The 25,402-nt window shown below is 41.0% G+C and overlaps 1 protein-coding gene across 1 annotated transcript in view; it reads right to left on the reverse strand.

The window, feature by feature from the left end:
• Positions 1-25,402, reverse strand: part of slc25a21 (solute carrier family 25 member 21) — a 119,125-nt gene that overhangs the window by 43,746 nt on the left and 49,977 nt on the right. The gene's annotated exons all lie outside the window — the stretch shown is intronic.

A 25,402-nucleotide genomic window follows, 5' to 3' on the forward strand; every position in this document is an offset into this window, starting at 1 on the left:
GTCTGTAATAACAGCAGGACAGAGGGGCCGAGCAGTGTAGAAGATTCAACTCAGGATCTGTGTTCTGAGATCTAAAAGATTTAAGATAGCAGAAAAAAAACAAAGAAATACTTTAAAAGACAGCTTTAGTGAATTTTATGGATTTTTATGATGATGTACACCTAGTTTTTTCTTTTCTCACTACATAATATTTGCCCAAATTCCCATTCCCGAGGTTATGGTTAGTTTTTTAGTTAGGTGGTGAAAGAAATACTGAATGAGAGACTGGATCAAGTTAGAGAAGCTACTGATAAGAGACTGCAGTCTGTTGATTGGTCACACAATGGCAAACTGTAACTACAAAAATGAAAGGATGTTTTCTGCCTTTTCATCTTTGAGTTAACAGTTTGCAGCTATAGTGCAGTTTTATGAGGCCTCTTCTTGGATGCATGCTGCGTACAGTCTGGCAGCTGGTCACTACTTTTGAATCCCATCCTCACCTGTCTTCTTGCCTAGTAACATCCTGAACACAACAAAATAAAAGCAGAGTCTCGGCTGATGAAGACACCGCCAAACACTTCCAGTTGGTCCTTAGTTATGATTGAGAGGAACCTTTGTATAAGTTATTACATTGCTTACCTTTAAGTGAAAATCTTTGGATTTTGGACTGTTGGTCAATACAATGATGTGTCTTTTGACAATAAACAACATATATGTTTTATACAAACAATGAAAATTTGCTAGATCAATCAATGATGAAAATTATCATTTGCAGCTACAGCGGTCTCATTGGTCTGTTGTGTTAAAAAATGTCTGTTACATGGTTCTTTTTAAAATTTGCTGCACACCAGTCAAATTGCCCAAGTTGACCCCATGTGAACTTGTCATACTGAACTGTACATATCTGTTCAAGCCCCGCAGGATCAAATAGCAACATGAATCTGATATTTTATGTCAAGTGTGACAGTTAAACTTAATGAACTGATAAGAAAGGTTGCCTGACTGACGACTGGGGCAGATGTCAGTGGATTATTCATGTGATTTCTTTGCCTTCATTTTGAAGCAGGTTTTTTTTAAAGTAAAAGTGTTGTTTGTGCACTTACCATTGCTTGCTACTAAACAGTTTTGACAGACAACCAGCGCCAGCGCCCGCCAATGTTCAACCAAAACCTTATCATCACGCTGATTATCACTCTGCCTAATTTAAATGCCAACTACCTCAGTAAGTCTTGGTGTTTTGAGCCTTGTATCTCCAGCAAGAACATGGGTCTGAATGAGTGATCCAATGAGACGTCTTTCCAAAATTCCTGCGAGTGACTGTAATTCTCAGCATTTTGAAGGGCTAAAGCCACCAACCATATCATCCATGCAAACCATCAGCAATGTGCCAGCAGCTGGAGAATCAATGCAGCCGGGTTGATCAGCGAAGGACTCTGAGGTTTCACACACACGCTAACTATGTGCATCTGTGTTGAAAAGCCACTGCTTTGGCACGGAGGCCTTCTGACTCAATCAAGTTTTTTTAAACTCACAATTCTCACTGCATCCCTTTCCTGGTGCCGTGCAGATTCCTCTGTGTGTGTACACAGCTGCTGTGCAATATGGACTCTTTCTAATTTGCTCAATTAAACATATTGTCTATAAAATAGTGTGTCTTCTGGGGTTTTTCCAGGGAAGTAATTATCGGTAAAATACCAGAGAAAAAACTTACTATGTCTACAGTTGCATCGTAATGTACGAATGGGAAGAACTATTGAACCGAGCTACCGGCAGTCAAACAAAATTCCATCTGTCAAGGCTCAGTTGACCTGGCTGTGGTTGTTAATGATACTGCACTGAAAAGGTAAATACAGGACTGCTTTGGACACGACATGTTCTGGCCCTGCTATTAATAGGCCTGCAGTGAACATGAGGTGCATCAGATCTTTCAGCAGGTAATCAGATTACACGATGAAACCAAACCCCTTCCACCAGGCTGTGCAAACACAAAGATGCAGGGAAGTGACCGAACATGCTCCAACAGGTGATTCAGTGGTGGAAGAGCAATGTCTGGGAAAAAGGGAGAGCTTCTATAATCTTGTGCAAACAGAACACTTGGACGCCAAGTGGGAAGCAAAAACAAAGAGAAGACCCAAAAAACCCCTTCTAAAATTCTGCAGATCTCCAAGATGCTCCTGCAAACTTCAGCAGAAAAACAAGGATCTTGCGCTGCATGTCATGCTTTGCTGCGTACAGGATTTTTAGATGGAGTCTTTGGGAGCTAAGATTATTATTGACAAATAGCCAGTAGTGGAGGAAATGTTTGGGCCTTGATCTTTTACTAACATGAAAGGTGCAACAACTACTAAAAAAAATACTCGGTTGAGGTAAAAGTTCTGCAATCTAAATACATTTTAAAGTGTAGTTCTCCTAAACACTTGGCACTCCGGCGAGATTTTAGTTCTGCAACCGCTGAAAGACCTTAAATCTTATAAACTACACCTTTAAGTAAAAGTACAAAAACATCTGCAAAAAAAGTACTTAAGTATTCCCTAGGCAGTACCATGGTCCCTGTCATTGTAATAGTAATGTATGATATAATAAATTACCTGATTGTTATAACAATACCATTAAAAGTAATCATTTAGCCGATTGAGGTGAGGTTAATTTCAACTAACATAGGCCTTTTTAATACGTTAAAGTGTTTCAATACCGACAACAATATTAAACAACATATCACTTTAGAAACTCACTGTAGGTTTTCTGTGTAAACTTTTAACATTTAAAGTCACTCAATGTGTACTAAAGTGTACTAATTTCTTTGAGAAATGCAGTACTTGCTTAAAATGGAAATATTCAATTAAAGTACATTAAAATCTTATGTATGTCAATTTCATTACATGTAAGCACAGTACTTTCCACCACTGCAAATGGTGATTTGCAAAAACCTGATGTTACTGTTAATGTTAATGTTAGTATTCGTGATTCATTGTAGTAGAATTCATCTGTCTACATTTTCATCTTCAGCAAGTTATAAACTAAATTAAATATTATTTTCATTAATAACCAAAGGAGCACACTGCTAATGTTTACTTGTACCTGCAGGTGACCAGAGCAGCTGAGCACATCTGGATACTTCAGTTAAAATGATTCACACTAGATTTTGGGCCTCATCGTAAACCTCAGATTACAGGAACTCTTAAGGATACAGGTTACCAAATGCTTCATTAACTTAAGACGGTAACAGTAGTTAACACTTTTTGCTAATTAACAGTCCGGCCCCACTGTGCCGTTCAGATACAGTGATTAGTTCAGTGTGTTCAGTTCAGTTCTCAGGCCGTCAGTTTTTCGGTGTCTAAGTGCCCTATGGTCCAGTACCTTTAGATGTGAGGTTAACGTCAGTTACTAATGCATGTGGTATCCCCATGATGTCAGGTGCAGAGGGATGAAGCGATGACAAGCATGAATGCAAAATTAGGTTGTGTTTTTTTAAGTATCTGCCTAACGACCTTGCAGACGGGACACCTGAAGAACAAGGTGATGGCAGATGGGGTGACAGACTGTTGGTGTTCGAAGAAAAACTAAAAGGAGAGAAAGTGAGCGACTATAATCGTGAAGTGACCTTTGTATGACATGTAGTACAGCTCTTCTCTCACCCAAAAAAATATTGTTTATTTTTCTGTTGCCAAGCAGCAGGTTTGCCACATAAAGACTGACCATAGCTAAAAGATTTTGAAAATGAGAGAGACCCAACTCACAGGGACATGTAATGATTTGGAAAAAAGTCCTAACTCTCAAAGCAGGCGGTCTAAAAAAAAAAATCTTACAGCTCTTTTAGACTTCCCAAATATTACTGAACTGGATGGCTAAATCTATAAAGTGAAACGAGTTGTTTTGTGAGGATTTTGACTCTCGCAAAAAAATATTTACTTATTTACAGACATCTCTTTCCAGATATAGGTCAAAGGGGAAAAGTCTCTCTGGGCCAGTGGGCATCACGTGACTGATCTGGACAGTGTAATTCCACTTTTGGCCACTATGTAAAATTTGCATCAGAGTCTGCCGTTCTTCCTTGGGGCTTGGTTGATATACGATAATGGTTTTAGTTAGCTAGAGGCACATTGTTAGTGCTTCAGCCCTTGTTTGCATTTTTTGGCACCAATGGTTTCCCCCCGGTGGGCATGGCTGTCAGAGTTTGATGTGTTGTGTTCTGTCTCTATTAATGAGTTCCAGAAATGCTCTGAGAATAAATATCTACGATGTAGTCTGCTTCCTAACTGACTGCTGATACTAACCAAGGAAATCTAGCAACAGTGAAATTATTCTTAGATATTGTAATAAATGTGTCATTTTGTCATGAAGTATAATTTTTTATGCCCTGATTCTACTTAATTTAATGGTTTCCATTACCTCCAAGAACGTTTTCTGACAACTTCCATCACAAAGGCTCTCTGTGCTGTACATGCAGAGGTGACAAGAGCAACACTGAAAGTTTTTCCAGTCATGAAAAAATGAAAGCAAAAACAGAAGAAATGCTTTTGTGTACCTCGTCAATCAAACTAAAAAAAAAGCTGCAGAGGCAGGTGGACGACAGATCCACAAAAGATGCAACCTGACACTGCAATGCATTTTGATCTAGTGAGGCTATTCTTGGTGAAGCTGATAATTACTGATATTTAAGGGGAGCTAATTTTTTTTTTTTTTACTCTCCAGCTCTGCAGGAAGTATTTGGACTGGTAGAAACACTTCACCGTCTCCGCATCAAGGCCTTAAGACACCAAATATGTAATTTCCTCGACACCACTGAGAGGCAGCTTCTCCCTCCACTGTGCCCCAGTGCATCATGCTCGTCTACTCCAGCTGTCAGCACATACTACTGTTTAATCATAGAGCGCGGCAGCAGTGAACCCACACACTCTCGGGAGCACTTCACACTCCTCTATAGCCTCTGATGCACAGTTGCAAAGCATGGTGAGGGCAAATGATGCTACTAAGTTGCTTAGCTCAGCCTTTCCTTCACTCCAGGCACCCACCTCTTCCAGCTGCACGAGAGTGCGTAATATTACAGTGACCTGCCATCTGGTTGACGTTTATGGCTTTGCTACGCATCAGTGAGTGACATATTGGGAGATTCCATTATTTGAAGGTTTCCTTTGTTCCTGAACCACAATGGTAGTGACAGGGCTCGTCATCCAGCGCCTTGCAGACACACAGAAACACTCAGGCACAAGTGCTAATGGCAAAGGAGTGTCTGGAGCACTGCCATTAAGACACAGTCTTATATACACACTACACAGCTGCTATTTGCCACAAAAGCAATCTGCGCCAAGACTAAAGTCATGCAGTGGAAACAAAAGTGTTGCAGGGATACTGGGAGATTTTATACAGCAAGAACATATAGTTTTAATTCATCGCCTGGTTTTCTTATTGCACAGAGGTGATGTCACATGCAGCGCTTTAACAGCCGTGGAATTTGGCTTTTGTTTCGGGTATTTGATAAGAACACCATATGACAGAAACAATGGAACTCGGTGTTAAAAAGTGCTGCATCATCCCCTTTTCTGCTGTACGTCGGCCCAACAAGTAGCCCCACTGGTAGCACGAGTCCTGCCGCCACCACCACCGACATATTGGTAAGACATTCCAGCTCGCCCGATAACGTGTCTTCCAAAGAGAGAAGATCATACATCATGCAGATGAGATGATTATCTGAGTTGGTTTTGGCTCGGGAATGCACACAGTTTGCTCCCACGCAAAAGTGAGAAAGAAAAACAATAGTGCACCGGGGAGCGATTGCTCAACGGTTGCAGGTGTCATCCATCATGCTGAGACACACACTGAATGACTGTAATTCCCAGCAGCCACAGGGAGAAGGTCACTGCCACAGGAAGCGCAGCTCCCCCAGTTAAATGGACTAATACATGGGAGACATACTGGCCGCTCATTTCACACGCTTACTTGACCCGGTAAATGCTACAGTCTCTAATGATAGCTTACATGCTACTTTCTTAAATATGTTAATAAGTTAATAATAAGTAATAATAATAAGTTAATATATAATATATAACTATTTCTTAATGACTCCAATAAATAATTGGAGAATTTCCATTAAAACATGACATCAAGAGTTGGGAGAAATAGCATAATGATATGTACTTTTTGTCCTTTGACTGATAAAACCAACAATATAAAAACATAAATTAGATCACAAACAACTTGTTAAATTGATGCATTTTAGGAAAGAACATTGCTAATTGTTTTAAAAACATCTTCCGACATGATACATTTTTCGGTTCATTGAGAGCCAAAGCAGAAAATCACAGCTCGTCCTGCTGTTTCAAGGCGTGAGATGAGGCATAAGAGTGTCATGATGACAGAGCTTCACCTCACAGGCCCGCTCGCGTTTTGACAAGAGCTCCTGACTGAACCTGCAGGTGATATGTCATGCCTCCATGTCCTCCATTAATACTTTTCAAAACACATCAGACCTGGAATGCTAAACAAACCCTGTGAGCTGCTGCTCCCTGGCAATTTGTCATCTGTGGTAACAAAGCCAACGTGATATCCATCAGCGGCTGGGCCGGGCGCTGTGATATCGAAACTCTGATTAATCTCAAGCTCTTTTAAAGCTCAGGCACAAACAGAGGTGAAATAATGAAGAATGGCATGCCAATAAATGGAGCAATGAATCAAAAGAGTTACTATATAGCAGGGATACAGCTTACTTGGCTGGGGGGGCAAATTTACAAAATGACAGGAGGCGAGGGCCAGTCGCAGCAGCCCCATACGTGTTTCTGGGATTTTAGGACAATTCCTGAATTTCAGAACATTTTTCAGTATTTCAGGACATTTCAAGGATTTTAGATAATTTCTCAGATTTCAGGACGTTTCTAGGATTTTAGGACATTTCTAGGATTATAGGACAACTCTCAAGTTTCAGGACTTTTTTTTAAGGATTTTAGGGCATTTCTAGGATTTTAGGTATTCAGGACATTTCTCAGTTTTTAGGGTGTTTCTGGGATTTTAGGACATTTCTTGGATTTCAGGATGTTTCTAGGATTTTAGGACAATTCAAGCATTTTTGGTTATTTCTTGGGTTTTAGGATGTTTCTAGGATTTAGAAAACATCCCTAGGATTTTAGGGTATTGGGACCTTAGCTGGGACCTCTGTCGGGAGAGGATCCCCCATTGGCACTTTTTTTAAATAAAAAAGTTCTATTTTTGTTATATGAAACATAAAAGCACAAAAAACACTAAAAGCACAAAACAATTCTCATTAGGAATCACTTATTTGAATTGTGAATTAGAAAATGGTTGGGGGGGTCATCCAGTTTTTTATCAGAGGCCAGATTTGACCAACGACAGTAGGTTGAGAATCATTATCACAGAGACACCCAAACAGAGGACAACAATAAATAAATATGTTTTAGGTGACTGTAAAGATCATATTAACCCCTCCACACGTGTATCTCTTTTTTTATAAAGCTGAACTGCTACTACTCACACATTTAAGTAGGTTGTGTTTATTTTAGCCATGTTTATCTTTCTTAGCAAACAATTAAAGGCAGCTGACTACATTTTTATGGCATATTTGGGTGTTAGTTTATTCAAGTTAACCTATTGTGACGGATTCTAATAAATCCAAACTACATTTGTAAGAAAACACTTGCGGTTGGCACAAACAGGACAAATCAGGGAAGTGGGTGAAAAGAATGTCACATAAAAAGGTGCCCAAATAACATGAGACCTGTCTGCTAATAGGTGAGGCCAATAAACCATAGTTACTACCGTGTGAGGCAAGCTATAGTATTGAAATACGGTCTTGGAGCCAAACCTGTTTTTAAAGCAAACAGGCAGTGTAACACTTCCAAACTGATCACATTAAAACTGAAATGGAGTATAAACCATTTTGATATAATAATGGCACGAGTAATTCGTCATAAGAACATATAATCACCTCGTGGGGAGATGGAGGGGGGTTGTAGCAACAGAAATGCTTGTAAGGCTTGTATATTAAAAAGGCAGTTAAAGGTATACCGAGCAGGATTGTCTGTTACTGTTTGTAAACACGCTCATCAATAAAAATGAAACTAAAAGCCGACCTCAGATGCACTCAGTTGGCATTTCGCCTCACTATATTTGCATTTTCTTTAGCGCTGTATCTCTTGTGGTGGAATATAAGAAAGTACAGTGCTTACGTACAAATTTGAAGAACTCTTACATTACTTGAGTCTGTTCTTTTTATGACTTTCTGAACTTCTATTCCACTACATTTAAGAGAGAGATATTGTACTTTTACTTTACTGTAGGGGTGGGCGATAAATCGAATATACTTCATGTATCCACCATAAATTGTCTTGTTTTTTTCTCCACCGGCATGAGACTCACTTCAGCGTTTCATTTTGTCCTCTCTCTCCTAGGGCTCTCTGCTTCTCATAGATACACACACAAAAAACAGGGCTTTTGCAGAGCTCCAGGCCGTGAATATTTAGTCACATTTTGCGACCATGGAGCACCACTATGACCTGAGAATACTACTAATACATGAACTGGAGAACTGTTAGTTTGTTTCTAGCTTACAAAGAATAAATCATCACATCTACCGGCGCCGCAGTAACAGTCTAACTTCGTGATTAGTAATGGCGGTAGTGTGAGCAGTTGAGGTTTTGTGTTTTTCTACTGCAGTGCTCAGATCGCGACTATTTAGTCACATTTTGCAACCACAGAGCACCAGTGAATCTTGGAAATCTTTGCAATATATGAACTGGAGAGCTGTTAGTTTGTTTCCAGCTTGCAATGGATGAATCCTCATACTTCGGTTACAGTTAAACTGTCTGCTCACGCTAACATCCAACTGTCAACCGGAAGCTTCAAGCCCACAGCAAAAACCTCAACACTTATGGCCGAGATGAGCCGGTTCATTCACAATAAAAGCACTATGAGTTCTGCCTTGATTTAATTGTTACAATATTTTGTTTCACTTTACTATAACAGTATTTTATCTAACTTTATACTTTACTTTAACATTATAACAGGATTTTATTATATATTATGTAACTACATTTTATAGCAGTAGGTACGTTATTTATGACTGTAAATTTTGTATTTTAGCAGTTTACTGTAGTTTAGAGGAGATTTCAAAATATCGAGATGCCTGGAAAAAAATGTCATCAATGCGGAAGCAGGCAACCATTACTGAAAGTAATTTATGCTTCCAATCTAACTCTGCTCTACACTCTGTTCTCAGCAAATTAGTGCAGAAAAAATAACAATATCTCCAAAACCAAACACTATGAGGAGGAACTAATTATGTAGGAATTTACATACTTAAAATAAATAAAAAAACACTGGCTCAAGCAAGACATCTGGGGTGAGAGAGGGAGGAGGGTGCAATTAATCACAGATATCACCAGTCATGCTTCCTGTCTCAGGAGCGCAAAAGTGTCCCGGGTAACTCCCCAAACAGTCCCTAATTCTGCACTTGAAAAAGCTCAAAGGGTGCTTAGAAAAACAAGCGAGGCCATCTCCAATGACGGCAGGGGATTTTTAAAAACTGAGGGCCCCTGATGTGAAGTGTAAGAATCCAGGCTTTCAGTGCCGGGTCTTGTCTGCTACTGCTGCTGCTGCTTCATCTGTTATCAGCTCCAAGAGTGCACAGTGTGGATATCCCCTCAATATAAGCAGTTAGAAGTTGAATCATTAAATCTCTAACTGAGTCTGGATTGTTTTCTTGATTTTTAATATGTTGAAACCCAAATTAAATGAGATATTTTATACATCTATTCAATGTTGTTTTTCTCTTTTTGAAAATGGAATTGTCTTTTTTAAATTTAACTCATATTTAAGCAGATAAGTCCAGCTGAGATCAACTATCTCTTTTTCAAGGGAGACTAACTTAACAGACCCTCACAACTCCTATTCCCACTAGAGCAAAAACATAATGCCGCTCATTTGGTATCCAACAAAAAGGATACTTTTATATGTCAAAGATTTGAGGTTTCCACTGCTGACCCACCACCTTGCCAAAACAATGAAAATAAATGGAATTTCGTTTGTGGTGCTTAGAAAAACTGCCACAACAAAGTGCTGCTCAATAATAAAAGTAGTCTTCTACTGTGGAAACTTGTTATTGGGACTCTGTTTCTATAAAGGAACGTTGTGTACTTTTAAAGTCTCTTAAAACAGTTGAATGAAGGTGGACACAAATGCAATTTCGCAATCATAGAAAGCTTTTTTGGCCCTCCTCTGCTGAACTGAACAACATCTCAACAATAAGGACACACTATATCCTGCAGAGCGTCCTGTTAACAAGTGAATGCACGTCAATGTACGAGTTAAGATGTAAAGAGGGAAACAAAAAGAGGAGGAGGAGAGGATCTATTGTTTTACTTCACTTCATACTTTTACCTTTTTTGCATAACAGTTGGCCAACACCCTCACATATCAAACATGTCCCTCATCTCAAATAACCTACATAAACAGAAGCTGTACTAAGTACATTCCACTTGTAAGCATCTATTGATTTTTCAGTTGAGCGTGCCATTTTCAGTTTAGATTTATCGCCATGCGTCATGGAGCATTTTGCCCACTGGCTATCCGCAGAGACAGCTCGGGTATGTCCCTGACTGTCAAACTTGAGATGAACTCTGTGATATTGATGGAAGTGTAAAGGTGTGTGTGTGTGTGCTGTTGACTGGGTCAGGGCCCGAGCTGTCTGCTGACGGGCTAATGATAAGTTAGTGACAGCTTGACAGACAGACCGTGGCGGCAGTGCAGCGCTGTCAGTGTGGGAGCCTCCCTTCTTCCATTACTGTCACTGTTTTCTTGACACCTGTGGTCACATTATTTTTTCCACACACGACCATGTGATGCAAATACACGCGCCAGCAGCGGAAGCGGGTGACAGGGGGAGAAGAAAAGGGGACAAAATGGATGCAAAACCTGGTGTAACTGATGTTTGAGAGGAAGTGCTCCGTGTCACCTTGGCCTGATTGTTTCACGAGGATTGCTTTTTAAACAAATTGTCTCCAACTCCTGCAGGACACCTGTCACCAACTAAATAAACAATATAATCCTCTAACAAATAATATGAGCGCAACATGCAGCTAGAAACCCTTCAGGGTATTTTAATAGTAGTTGTTCACTATAAACCAGTGGTTCCTAAACTGGCAGTCTGAGGCCTTCAATCTCTTCAAAATCTGATTCTGAACTTAAAAAGAAATTACCCAAAATAGCATTAGCAAAATGCTACAAGAAAATGATCTGAAAATTAGCAAAAAATAAATTTAAAAAATAAATATATGAAAACAACAAACTAAGAAGGAAATGTCCTTAAATTCAGCCAGTTTCTCTGGCACTTTTCCCTATTTTTAAAAAATAATTTCCAATATTTTTTTCTCTTTCTCTATTTCTATACAACTAATTTTCAGTTCACTTTCTTGCAATTTGTGAGACATCCCCTGCCAAGTTGCTTGTTGCCTTTACAGCCATTTTTTCAAAGGAAACAAACCAATTTGCTCATGTTTCAAAAATGCTTGTGAAAGCCATCCAAATGTTGCACAAGATAACTGATGTCGATCCAGGTTTAAAAGGGTCATAACATGTATTTAAAAGCATCACACGATAATTACTTGGGTGTAAAAAACACCCTCACTAATCTTTGGTTCTTTCTTTTAACATACTGTGAGATTAGACCTCTAACATCGTTCAAATCAAATATTAACTCTTCAGCTGAACTGCTCAGAAATCACGTAATCAATGTGAGGTGATGCAAACTTTCTTCACATTTGGGGGACTATCGCAAAAGGCCAGAAACTTGTAACATTGTCAAAAGAATATGACATTTGACGACTGCCTCTACAAGCCCATCATAACATTTGCTTAATCAGCAGCTGAAAAACCATTCATCCTTTAATTCAAATGTAAAAATCAAAAAGACTGGCACAAAACGTTTTCACCTGACAACACTGCAGTGCTTAATTTTTTCACTCTCCTTGCCAGAGCAGTTTTGTGTACTTTCCCTAGGACTCACCTGTCTGCGTCATTTCATCAACCCTCTACACATGCCTACAGGTCAAATCAGGCCTGGAAACCACACAAGTGCTTCTTGGCTATTGGCACCAATGCTTTGATTACCAGGCTGTAATTACATGAATTTTACAAAAGAAAATAAATGGCCCTTTTGAATCATTATTAAACTGTGAATTAACTATGACAAAGATGTGTTTTTTTAAAAACTGGAACTACAACATAAATATCAGTCAGTGGAGAAGACAGTTTTCGCTTTAAATCTATTTCAGTGGAGTCCTTGATATAGAGATTACAGGTAACCAAAACAGGGAGGAAAACAGAAATAATCCATCCCCACACCAAACTCTTCTCTACTACCATGAATCAAAGCGCTCTGATAGACAGTACCTGAGAAACAGAGATGTTTACTTTCCCGCATCACAGTTTATGTTAACACTGAATTTCAACTGAAGAAACAGGTGTCAACACTGATGTGGAAAACACTCAAGGTGTTTCATGATTTCTCATCAGTCGTGTAATGTCATCTATTCATCAGAACTCAATTGTTGTTTTTCTTATGGGCTGATGTGTGTGTGTGCATGTGTACGTGCAACCAGGCCGGTTTGAATGCACATTATTAAGGTCATTATACATCATTTGTGGTTACTGTCTCATACTCTTCTAGTTTGCACATGTTTGACAATTACATAAGACAACTGTCCTCTACTGTTCCAGGAAGGAAAAACAAATAGGGAACACTACTACCAAGGTAATATTAGGCAAGCTGTATGGCACTGATTGCCAAACAGGAGGTACTTGTACATTTGCCAGGGGTTATGTGGAAAGAGTGTGGAGTATCCCGTTTAAAAAATAAAAAAGGTGTCAGGTTAACCTTTAGCAGATTACTGTCACAACAATCAATTCACTACCAGCAACATTATGCCCACTACAAAGAACACACAACACCCTGAGTTAGTTTTAGCACCGAACTACCACCTACTGCTGTTAGAGCTGTTTGAGTAGGTGACAAATAAAAGCAATTGATTGAAAGCAAGTCTAAACACGTTGGTTAAAGGGCTAATAGCCAGGGCGCCCAGTGGCTCAGTAGGTAGAGCGGGTGCCCCATGTACAGAGGATATGTCCTTGTAGCAGCAGCCGGCAGTTCGATTCCAGCCAAGGCCCTTTGCTGCATGTCATCCCCCCTCGCTCTCCTCCTTTCACACTTAAGCTGTCCTGTCAGAGTAATGACAGGTAATGGCAAAAAAGTCCCCATCAAAAAAAAAAAAAAAAAAAAAGGCGAATTGCTGTTTTGTCGCTGAACCAGGTGCCACTGGCCCTGGAAGGAATGTCCAATTGTCCTAAAAAATGTTCCTGTTGACAATGTTACTTGACACTTTGTGCTTCTGTGTTTTTAATGGGCATGAAACTTTGCTGGATAAATCAATAAATGTCTATTTCTTTGATAAAAAAAAGGTACAATCCTATAATAATTATAACTCCAAATGAACTAAGTCACATTTATCTACCATCTTTTTGTAGCTAATCACACTGAGACAAGCCCTCGGTGGGCCTTTATTTTGTGCAGCTGCATGTTCCTTTAACATTTGTGTGTGTGTGTGTGTGTGTGTGTGTGTGTGTTCATACATATGTCTATGTGTTCATTTTATTTTACTGTGTTCCTTCTGCTAAGTACTCAATGCAGAAAAAAATAAAAAAATCAATAATCAAAACAATCAACAGAATTTAAAGGGAAAGCAGCAAATCACCATATTTGAGAAGCTGTAACCATTAAATATTTGTGGATGAAAAATGACTGAAAAAGGATGAAAATGATTATCAAAATACCAATTTTGATACCGAAACCAATCATACTAAAAAACAAGAGATTAAACTTAAACACCAACACGTGAAGAATCAGTGTTTTGCAGAATATTCTAATATAAATTTTATATACTGTATTTAATAGTTAAATAACACTGCAGTTCTACTACCACTACTACTACTGCTGCGGCTGCAACTACTGCTACAACATCTAAACAATAAAAAAAGAAAGTTTCTATGTTCTATGATACTTTTTTGGGCTTTCCCAGAGCGCATTGACCAGGCCATTATGGTGAGCCTTTATATGCTGCTGAGTGATGTGAAGCAGAATAGTAAATGGGTAGTAAGTGGACTTCCCACTGTAAGCACCACCATCATTAACTTCACCACCACGTCGCCACATCACTACAACATGACCACCGCTGCTGACACACCCACCCAGTCCATAACCTCCATAGTCTTCAGCCAATTCACCTTGTGTAAACAAAGATTACACCTTGTCTCATCCCCCAACCCCCAGAGGGGAGAGCTGTGTCGTTACTGTCACCTAGTGGACGGCGGGGAGACAGAGATTGATTAATACACAAAGAGGTGAGACCGAGAGGGAGAGAGATGGAAAGCACATGTGGGAACCACACAAAAAGACAGATCTCTGCCTGACGGAGAAGAAAAGCAGCTGCAGGAGCATATTCCATTTAATGTAACAAGTAAAATACATATGCAACTTATCAATCAGTGTGGTGACACTTTGGAAATGATAATCTGTCTTTATGTCAAAAATTCCACAGATTCTAGCCTCTGAGCTTCATGGCTTTTATTTAAAATTGTGTTATTTTAAAGAGGGATGGAGTTGACCACTCAGCCAAAACAAGCACAACTCTCTGCGGAAGCTCACCTGAGTCCATAAAAGCTGATAATAGAGCCAATAATTGGGAGGGAACAGCAATAATGGAGTTTTAGTGAGGCAGTAAATTCTTTAATTAGTTGTTAACACCCTGTGTCTATATGGACAGGTTGAAGCTTCCCCCATTGCAGACTGCTGTCTAGAGAAGTCTGGATGGACATTCAGGCAGAAGGCCAGGGACTCATCTTTTTAAAAGAGCATCACCTTCACTGTTAACAGGCCTCTGAGCACCTGTATGTCATAATTATAGTCTGCTGGGAGAGTTTAAAACTACAAAAAGCTGTCATGTCTGAGATAAGTTGTAACTTTGCAGCTCAGGAGCAGAACAGACAGGGTAAAGGATCTTCTGTGGGTGCGGGAAGAAAACCCGCATTGGCTGACATTTCGGGATGCATCACGGTAGGGACATTCTCCAAACATACAATCTTTGTGGGCAAAGAAAAAGGCTGCAAGGTAGATAAATGCAAATGATGCAGGGATTGAAAAACCAGCGGACATTCCTGAAGAGTGATACGATCTTTCAGTCCACAAACTATCCATGGCATGAGTGATACAGTAGAGGAGAGAGTGAATAATCTGACAGGGTGGTCCGTCCGTTTTGTAAAGCGTTGGCTGGCGGGGGGAAAAGGAGAGGAGCTGCGAGGCTGCAGTAGAAGTAGCAGAGGCAGGACTCGCAGCAGTAGCAAAAGGGAAGTACCCGTATGGTTCACTCTTGTCCTAAGCCAGGAGAGTTAAAGGCAGGAAGCCATTACCAAAGTGTAAATGCACTCAGCCATCACTGCTTAAACACAGTCGAAATATGTTCCAGCACTAAAAAAAAGTAGGGTGTGGGAGGAGGTCTGTCCCCTTCACACACAACAAGGCTCTCTTGTCCCTGTTAAATAAAAGACTCTAGGACAGGTACACTTAACTTGCTTTGCTTGAGGGAAACTTGCAAAATGTCAGGAGCCAGGGCCCAGATGCAGTAGCCACATAAATGTTTCTGGGTTTTAGGACATTTCTCGGATTTTAGAAAATGTCAAGGATTTTTTAACATTTCTAGGATGTTAGGACATTTCTAGGACTGTAGGATGTTTCTAGGATGTCATGACATGTCTAAGATTTTAGGAAATTTCTCTGATTTAAGGATGTGTCCAAGACGTTTGTAGGACAATTTTAGGACATTTCTCTGATTTTAGGACATTTCTAGGCTTCTATGACCTTTTGAAGGACTTGGGGATGTTTCTAGGATTTATTTATTTATCTGATTTTTGGTCATTTCTCAGACATTTATAGTAGGACATTTCTAGGATTTTAGCTCATTTGTAGGATTTTTGGACATATCTAGGAGTTTAGGACATTTTTAGGATTTTAGGAAATTTCTACGATTTTAGGTTCTTTCTAGGGATCTCAAGACATTAGGGGCTTAGTTAGGACCTCTGTCAGCGGGTGAAGGGAATCCTCCACTGGAAATTTTTTGTTTTACTAAACAAGCTCTATTTTGATGCTGTTTTAGGCACTTTGGCAACTTATGTATACTTAAAGTACAAAAACAATTTCCAATGTGAATCATTTTTTAAAAAACACCACCAAAAAAAAACCACTTGGCACCCTACCGTGGGCCGTAAGTTGAATATCACTAGGACAAGTTAAGGTCCTACACAAGCCCAACTGCCTCACACATATTGTTAGCAAGCCCGCTGCATCTTTTTTCCAAACATTGCATAACGCCGCCCCAGATGCACGTCGGTGGTTTGAGCCTGATGAGAGACCGTGATTATGTTACATACGCCGGTGGTTTGATGCAATAATTATGCAATCAGCAGCACAGCTTTGTGTTATGTCTATGATTTATCAACATTATTTGAATTGGGGTAATTAATTGTCGCAGGCGGGCAGGCAGGCTAGCGGGGCTTAATGTTTCACCATGTGACAGGGCATCTCTGACGGCTTTTGTTTTGGCAGATGGCCCTGTGCCACATCGCTCACCAAACACCAGGGAAATCATACTCAGGCTTAATCACAATACAGGCCTGTGCCTATCAGTGCTTTCTAAGTCATACACAAACAGACTAGAGATCTGCAGATAGGGGAACAGATGCAGAGAGGCCGAGAAAGAGACACAGAAACTGGTTTTTCATGTGCTGTTTGAGTAAAATACGGCAACGAAAAAAAGGTCAAACTCGGGAAATCCAACATAAACCAGAGCAAACATGGCATTATTCCTGCAATCTTAGACAGTTAAGTGCAGATTTGTATACATGATCGCATGTCACTCAAGCTGGAAATGAGAGGCGAGGCTCTCTAGTTGTTGTCATTAAAGAGACAAACGCTGGAGCTGCTCCATTGGCACTGAATGACAGACAGACTTTCTGGGCCGACTCGGTGTCCGAGGTGATGCAGAGAAAGGTCAAGCAAACATTCTTTGAGTCCATAAGTCTGCGATTCATTGTCAATGGAGCAGATCTGCGTTTTGTCCTGTGAAGGCATCAGATTATAGCCTCGGTTCTCTGGTTTCTGGCTTTGTGTGAGAGTTGTTGCAGAAGGTAGCGGAAGGAAGCTAAGATCACAGAGAGATGTACTCAGCTGCATTTAGAAGAAAATGTTTGGAAAATCTTTGTCAGACAAAAGGTTGCACATTTTAAGGCACTAAACAAGAGCTTCACTGAGCTCATTTCACATGTGTGGATGCAAAACTGTTAATGAAATTCAGCAACACGCAAAAGAAACAGCTCCATCATCCTGTAATTGAGGGGTCAAGATCTCCTCGTTGGACAAACTCCAAGTGAACCGTGCGCGGATGTGGTGGTCGCTTTTATCCTGCTCTGTGTCAGAAAAGCTGAAATAACTCTAAACTGTCAGCAGAGAATTATGAATGAGAACCAGTTTTTGGAAAGAAAAAAAAGGGAAAGAAAGTCACACAGTAACCAAACTAATAAAATCAGAAGGTGTCTGGGGATTCCAAAACATACAACATAACGCACATCATTTGAAAACATCTGATAAGTAAAAAGATTAGGAGAATTAAACTTCAACTTTATGGAGTGAGGTTTTAAGTTATTTCATTTAATAACAAGGTAGTAAATCTTCAAAAAATGAAATTAAACATGCTGATATATTGATTTATGAATTTCAGGGATCATTTTTATTTTGGCGTCAAATGGATATACAGTATTTTCATTTGGATTTGGATATGTAAAGGTCCATAAAACTAACAGATGACACCTTGGCTCTGTCTGACTCACTGCTATGTGTGGGGGCTCTCACGCAGGAGCCAATCGGTTTCTGGGACAGATCCTAACACGTCCTAAAAGGATCCGTCAGTTTGCTTATGTTTAGCCATCTCTGAGGCCAGTTTGGCGACAGTAGTTGCGTGGCCTGTGTACATTTGAAGCAAGAGCGAGGCGCTGCGGTGTGAGAGCGGCAAATGCTTTTTGGGCGCTGCCTTTGCTATGACAGATGCTGACGATGAACTCTTGACACTGGCCCGACCGGTTTATGTTCAACATGTGTGTCTCCGTTACTGTCTCTGGTTTCCAGGAGGCTGCCCTGGCTGGTTCAGTGTGGACGTAGGTGTGTGTGTGTGTGTGTGTGTGTGTGTGTGTGTGTGTGTGTGTGTGTGAGGCCAGGCAGAGATGAGAGGAGCAGCAGGATCTGTAGCTATCTGGGAGGTTGAGCATAATGACACACCGGGGACAGATTAGGTTCCTGTCCATCAGGGTTCCATCAGGAAGACTCTGATTTACAGCCATGCTGACCAGCCAGCCTGCCCTCCACCCAAAGCAAACACACACGGAAAACACCACCGCCTCTGTGTGGTGGCAGCTGGTGGGCTCCAACACATGTTGCATTTGGCTACTTCGTACGCCAGTCAGTTTTTTGACTCCAACATCAGTGCAGAAGTTCGCGTGGCGGTGCTTTGAGAGCAAAAAGACAACCTTGAAATTACACTTAATTCAGTTTTGATATTAATTTCTTCAAGCGTGTGCATGCGCATACTGGAATACATAATGCTATACACGCTGCTTATTGCCTACCTCCCCAGAACAGTGAAAGAAGAGAGATGGACAGATCCATTAAACAAGATGTCACCCCCAAACACAACAATGATTAATCACATGCTGCAAATTATAAGCACCTGTATGAATGAACGGCGAAGCAAAAGCCCACTCCCACTGTCTGACTGCATGCTTTCACTCTCTCAGACAGCCGCCCCGCCGCCTCGGCCCCCACAACCCCCCTGGCCCCTTCTCTCCTCGCTGACCCTCTGCCCCCCCTTGCATGCACCAAGAGGAAGTCTGCCTGAAAAGAAATAACTCACCACGTACACAAAAGGCCATTTTGACTTAAACTCTGCATGAAATGATAGATTTTGAAGTTCTACACTGAGCCGACCTACAGGAGCTGTGAAGAAAAGCTACACGGAAAGCAAATACGTGACACCTGGATATGGCGTGATTTTATATCAAAGTTGTGGAAATCAATAAAGGCAGTTGATTATTTTTTTTTAGCTTTTTAGATTAAGTCTAAAAGAAACAGAACTGGAAAATTCAGTTTTTAACATACATGAAGTAGTGAAAACTTAAGTTCTTGATTTATTCATTGCCCAACATACTGAATTCACTTCCCCAAGACTGTGGCCCTCTGTGTGAAACCACCTGAATTCATTATGCTAACAAGCTAGCTCTGCTGATAGGCACACGGGCTGATGCGAGGAAATGTGAGTTTGATTAATGTGGGCAAAATTGAGCTGTGCAGACCGCTCCCCAGCCCCAGTTAAAGGAGTCGCCTGCACTCAGGCTCAAAAAGGCTGCAGCAGGGCTCTCCGGCCAGCACGGCTGCAGCAGACCTTCCTTCGCCTGCCACACAAAACAAAAGTGGCCCCGGCCTGGACCTGAATAAATCTAGCTGGCACACAGAACCCCGAAATGAAAACCATATTTGTGATAGCTTACACAACGAAGGAGATGTGCTTTGTGTTCATGTATATATCAAATGGACCTGGGCTGGCTTGTCTCTGTCTGTGATCCTCCAGTGCTCTTAAACTAGCCAGACCACAGCAGACTCTCTCTCGAGAGCCAGTCCCGGGAGACGAACCATCTCACGGAGCCTAGCCGACCAGCCGGCTCTATCCAAAAGCAGCAACCCTGGCAATCTGTGGCCCTTAGGGGAGCGTGGCCCACCACCAAGCATGAAGAAGGCATAGAGGTGGAGAGGTAGAGCTGGGGGAGAAGGGAATGGGGAGAGAGAAAGAGAGTGGGAGGGAGGAAGGAGGAGGCTGAGCAACTAACAGAGCCCCCAGGTACCTGCCTGTACAGTCGCCTCTCTCCAAATGTTTACTTTGGACCAGACTGGCGGCCAACTGGTTGCAATTGACCCTCTACCAGGACGAGTTAGTGAGTGAACATGAGACTTTTCCTTCTGGGAAAAAGATGGAGGAAAGCCACACACGTGCACAGCCTTTAAAGCACACACTCGCACACAAATGCATATCAACAGATGAAAAGCAAACACAAAAATCACTTTAGTAGTACAAAAATTACGGATGTCCGATCGGAAGGATCGATATCGGGCCCAAGCAATGCATTTTTAACTGACTGGGATCGGTTATTTTGAGGACGTGTCCTGCCTGATGCTTCGTTTACGTCAGCTGCCATACAGGTGTCATAAACAGAAAGCACGATGTTCGGCAGATATTCCGGTTTTATTTAAATGTTGCTTCTCCAATAAGTAGAAACTGTTTTTTTTTCATGTTTGATTTAAGCTGCCACACCACTTTAAATGGTGTGCTGTAATGAGCAGAATTGTGACCGAATTTTTATTTGTCGTGACTGGGAGTGTTTACGTTTAGCTATAACACTACTTAGAGGTGGAACTGGGATTATATTACTCATGTACCTTTATTACAATACTACTCTAAGTGGATTTGGGAGTGATTTCTGAAGACCCATTATAGTTTGTTTACTTTGTTTTTTTGTTGAAAAAACAAATGCTGCAGGAAATGGAATTTTGATTAGAGCTATCAACATAGTTTTAGTTTGTTTTAAACTGAAGTGCCCTAAGGAACTATTTGTGTGTGGATATTTTTTTCTTGTATTGCACTGCAGAGCTATTAAACTCTCTTAAGCTTTAAAGTACTTAAAAAGAGCATTGCAACCAACAGATGCATCAAGAGTAAAAAATGAGGACAAAAAATAATAAAACTAAGCTGAAATGAGGCCATAAGTCAACAGCAGACCCAAAACTTACATAAGTCCACCTGCCACAGGTGTTAAAGCTCAGGCCTGCTGACTCGCAGTCTGGTACAAAACAGAGTAGCTGTGCAAAGTCAGACTCTGTCACCACTAAAAACACTATTCAACAGACTCAAAGCCTCCTATGCCATCCCAGAACTGGCTGGTCATCCAGCACACAGCAGGGAGAGGCTTGGACGTGATGGAGGAGGGTTGCAGAGAGGACGCCCGCTGGCCTCATAGACTAAATAAAACCTCTTAATCCTCATAAACTGCTCCATATGAGTATTACATCCCTAACTCCGCACAGGACTTTCCAAGGGAATGGAATTCATTTCGTGGCTAAAACATTACCAGGATTCCTCCTGTTGCTGCCATAATAGGTTCCGTGTTCTGCTGAGGAGCCGCTCGGATGCGAACCCTCAGTTTCCCCCTGTAAATATCGATGACAGAACGCGCTTATGATGAAAAATGCCCCGGAAAATGTAAATGAGGGGCCTGGCTGAGATGAAATGATTGCTGCCTGTGAGTAAGCATGTGTGTTCGGACAGGAGAAGCATGTTGCACGACAAGGATACAAACTATGTGCTCAGGTCCTTTAGGGACTCGCTGCACCGCGAAGAGAAAAAAATAGCAAAGCCAACATGCCACCCAGTTGCTAAACGTGATCGTACAGGCCAGCCTGAGTTGATATGATTCATCAATAAAAATCACATTCAAAATAAACACGGCCATGTAATCATTTCCCTTGTCAGACGACCTATTCATGCTCAACACGCCAACCCTCTGAGCGCACACCTGAGCAGTGTAAGCGTGCAACGGCCCGGGCAGGAAACAAGCGGGGGAGGGGGCAGGTTGGCATTTCACTCCGGGCCAGTCATTTGTCACAATTGTCACAGAATGCACAAACACAAATTACTGAATTATAACTGCGGATGTGCGTGTCCTGCCTTGGCTAAATCAAGACAGCGCTGGGAGCTGTCATAACAGGGGGGTGGTGTCTAGGCCACCATGGGGGTGGAGGAGGTGGCCTAAGACAGTTTTTCGGACTCCCGTGTTAGCCTTGAGGTATATATTTGGGTAAATACAATGTGAATGCAAGACTGACTGACATGGGAGAGGAGAGGATGAATAGAACATAATCAAATAGAGAGGTAGAGAGATATGAAGTTGGAGAAGCAAGACAGAATTAAATGTATAGTGTTTTCTGTCAACATGGCTATATTTACATGGACAATAAAAATCCTGCTGCATATTTAAAGTGCTACAATTACCATTCAAAAAGCAATACTTTATTGTCACTTTGTGATATATCACTCATTGACTATGTTTTCATTCACACAAATATTCAACTATTCTTCAGAATATGACAATATTTTGTATTTGATGCATGTCAAGTCAACAGCATATTCTGGTTGAAATTAGGCCTTTTTCCAAATGACACGTTTTGCAATAAAGACGTGTAGGATATATTGATTTCTGGCGTTTTAGTAACCCCAGAGTTAGTTCTTTGGACATGCATACAGCGCTTTCAGAATACTCGTCTCAGTGGGGGTTTTTACCACCGTTTGTGACACTGGGCCTGTTAATCGTCAGCTCTGTGCATTGTACACAAACCAACTAGCCAAGAGTTTGCAAGGCCAAGGGAGAGATGCATGCCAAAAATAAAAGCCCACATTCTGGCCAAAAAGACAAACACACCTACTTTTAAATATTATGGAAGACTCGGATACCAACAGGTTTTTGAATATACGCAAATACTGTAATACCAACCTTTTCAAGAAGGTGTTTGAAAGAATGAAAGATGGAGAATCTGTTTGCACGGTCGAATAAGTCCACCACCAAGTATCATCGTCCATTTTATACCAGAGAATACGGTTTCATCCTATACTGCTGCAATCCTAGTGACTGTAATATATTAACGTAATTATTGTAAACAAATCAACTCATAATATATGAATGCTTGGAAGTTAGAAGACATGCACCCTCTTACTATTTTATACAAAAAAGGATCCCATAAAATTATTTTGGCATGCAAGATCAAGTGGAAAGGCTGCCCATCCTCCCAGCAATGTAACCACAACTACAAGCTACTATTTTTCAAAACAAAAGATTTTCTGCTGAAATGCTACAAAGCAATAAAACAACAATAACCAAATTCGTTCTGCACAGGACAAGATGTCTAATCTGTATCCATCCTGCACAAACTAAATCTTCAGTGTTACTAAAAGAGGTCCTGGAATGCGCCTGACTCACTCTGTTGTACAGCGAGTGTGTGTCGAGGTGAACCACACAGGTACGGTGGGCCAGACACAGGAAACGTATTAACATGGACCACCGTTTACTCTCCTAACCACACTGTGTCCCACAGGGACATGGATAAAAAGCTCAAGCCAAAGCCTCTTCTCACACACACACACACACACACACACACACACACGTATACAAACACATAAATTCAAATATACTAGACAGTCACACAGACAGATACACAATAATTTTTGCAAAAATTGAGACATACTCACACACATAAACGCAGATGCAGAAACAAATTAAGCCACTGAGTAATTCAAACATGAATTAAAATATCTAAACATACAAACATACACAGATTTATGCATGCACACACAAACACACAAACACACACACACACACACACACACACACACACACACACACACACACACACACACACACACACACAGACAGAGACAGCCATCGCTTTCTCCACCTCTCCATGTTAACACCTGTCCACACAGACATTCACACATGATCCATTAACACCTACATAAAACACCTACAGGCACCCGTATTCTATTAGAGGTCAGCGCCCAGCTCCTCAATTTCATGGCCCATGTATGAGGGCGACAGAGGTGAGTGTGATGACAGAGGGGCAGGCGAGCTGCACTGCTGCACACGGACTATCACTCACTAATATGCGCACTGAAAAGGCAACAAACTGCCTTGTGTACCAGAGGTGGGGGGAAAAACTGATATGGAATTGTATTGTGATATCATGGCGTGTCAATATTGTATCGCTACATGGACATGGACATGGATTAATAATATGAATTGGACATGGACATGGATTTATTATATAAATTATCAGAGGAACTTTCACTTTGTAAAACCTCAGGCAGAGGTTTTGGTTAAAAATGTATCAAAGGCATTTAAACAAAGTGTTTTGCTGGAGTTTGTTATACTCTAAACTCTAAATATTGACAGACATCGGTTCCAAATATGGCTTATCGGTCTAACTAACTACTAGTAATCAGTATCGGTATGGACCCTGAAAAACCAATATTGGTCGACCCCAACATAAAACAAGATATCTATCAAATTGGCTCTGAAGCACGACAGAGACAGACAAAAACCTCAATGTGCAGAAAAAAAAAAAATACTTATTTTGATGCTAAATGGTCTAAATGATTCATCAACCACTTTTTATTCTTTAGATGCAATCTCTGCTTTCCATTTCCCTCTCTTTTTACTTACTCTGCTCTCTCTCAGAGGTATTGAGTTGTTCTCTTTGGCTATCTGACTCTATAAGCTCTCCTCTTCTCCCCCTCCCTCTCACTCAGGAACTACGTCTCTTCCATGGCTGGGAGGTTGTAATTTGTTACAGGCGGCTGGGCAGGCAGAGAGGTCTCCTTCTTATCTGGACAGGGGATCACCAGGAAAATCATATCAGAGGGAAGGCGTGTTTAAATATAGCCGTAATTGCAGCAATCATTTCTTGCTGTCTCTTCAACCCCCACCTCCCACTTTAAAAAAAAAAAGAAAGGCCCCACCCTCTGTTTCGCTAACTTTCTCCATCAGTCCTCCATCCACCCCCCCTGCGATTCCCCTGCGTTTTTTCCCTGGCTTTTCAGAACAACCTCCCTCTTCCCCAGTGTTTCCTCCTCTAGTATCCAGTTAATCCTGGCTCGTGGTGTGGGCTTGGGGGCTGACAGTTGCATGACAAGGAATGTTTCCCTTTGTAAGAGCCTACTTCCTCCTCGCGCAGTTTTAGCCTAATTGAAATGTTTCCTATTGAGCTCAATCAAGGGGGCAATTACCTAATTATTCGCTTATGCCTAACTCGACCCTGCAGAGAGAGACGGGGAGCTGGAGAGAGGGGAGACGGATGGAAAGAGGGGAGAAAGGAGGATGTGGAGGAGGATGTGGAGGAGGAATGACGCAGAAATATTAAGATATAGGCTGCAAAATTGTGAGAAGAAACACATAAATAAAGGAACAAAATCTAAGACTTATAGCATTTTTCTTTGACTCAAGGGGAGAGATTCTTAAACAGTACATAAACAGTTTTATCAGTAAGCGTATAACAAAAAAGGCTCAACTGTGGCACACTGTGAGAACTGTCCATTTTAACCAGCTATTTTATACACGTGAAATTGTAAAATTTTAGTTTGCTGAACACTAATTAGGAAAATGCAAAATTTCAGCAGAAAACCCAAATTACTCTACAAATTTATTTATTTAGAGTGATATTATTTTG

This window comes from Plectropomus leopardus, chromosome 14 (genome assembly GCF_026936395.1).
Source record: "Plectropomus leopardus strain MGB_pleo_1.0 chromosome 14, ASM2693639v1, whole genome shotgun sequence".
Taxonomy (NCBI): domain Eukaryota; kingdom Metazoa; phylum Chordata; class Actinopteri; order Perciformes; family Serranidae; genus Plectropomus; species Plectropomus leopardus.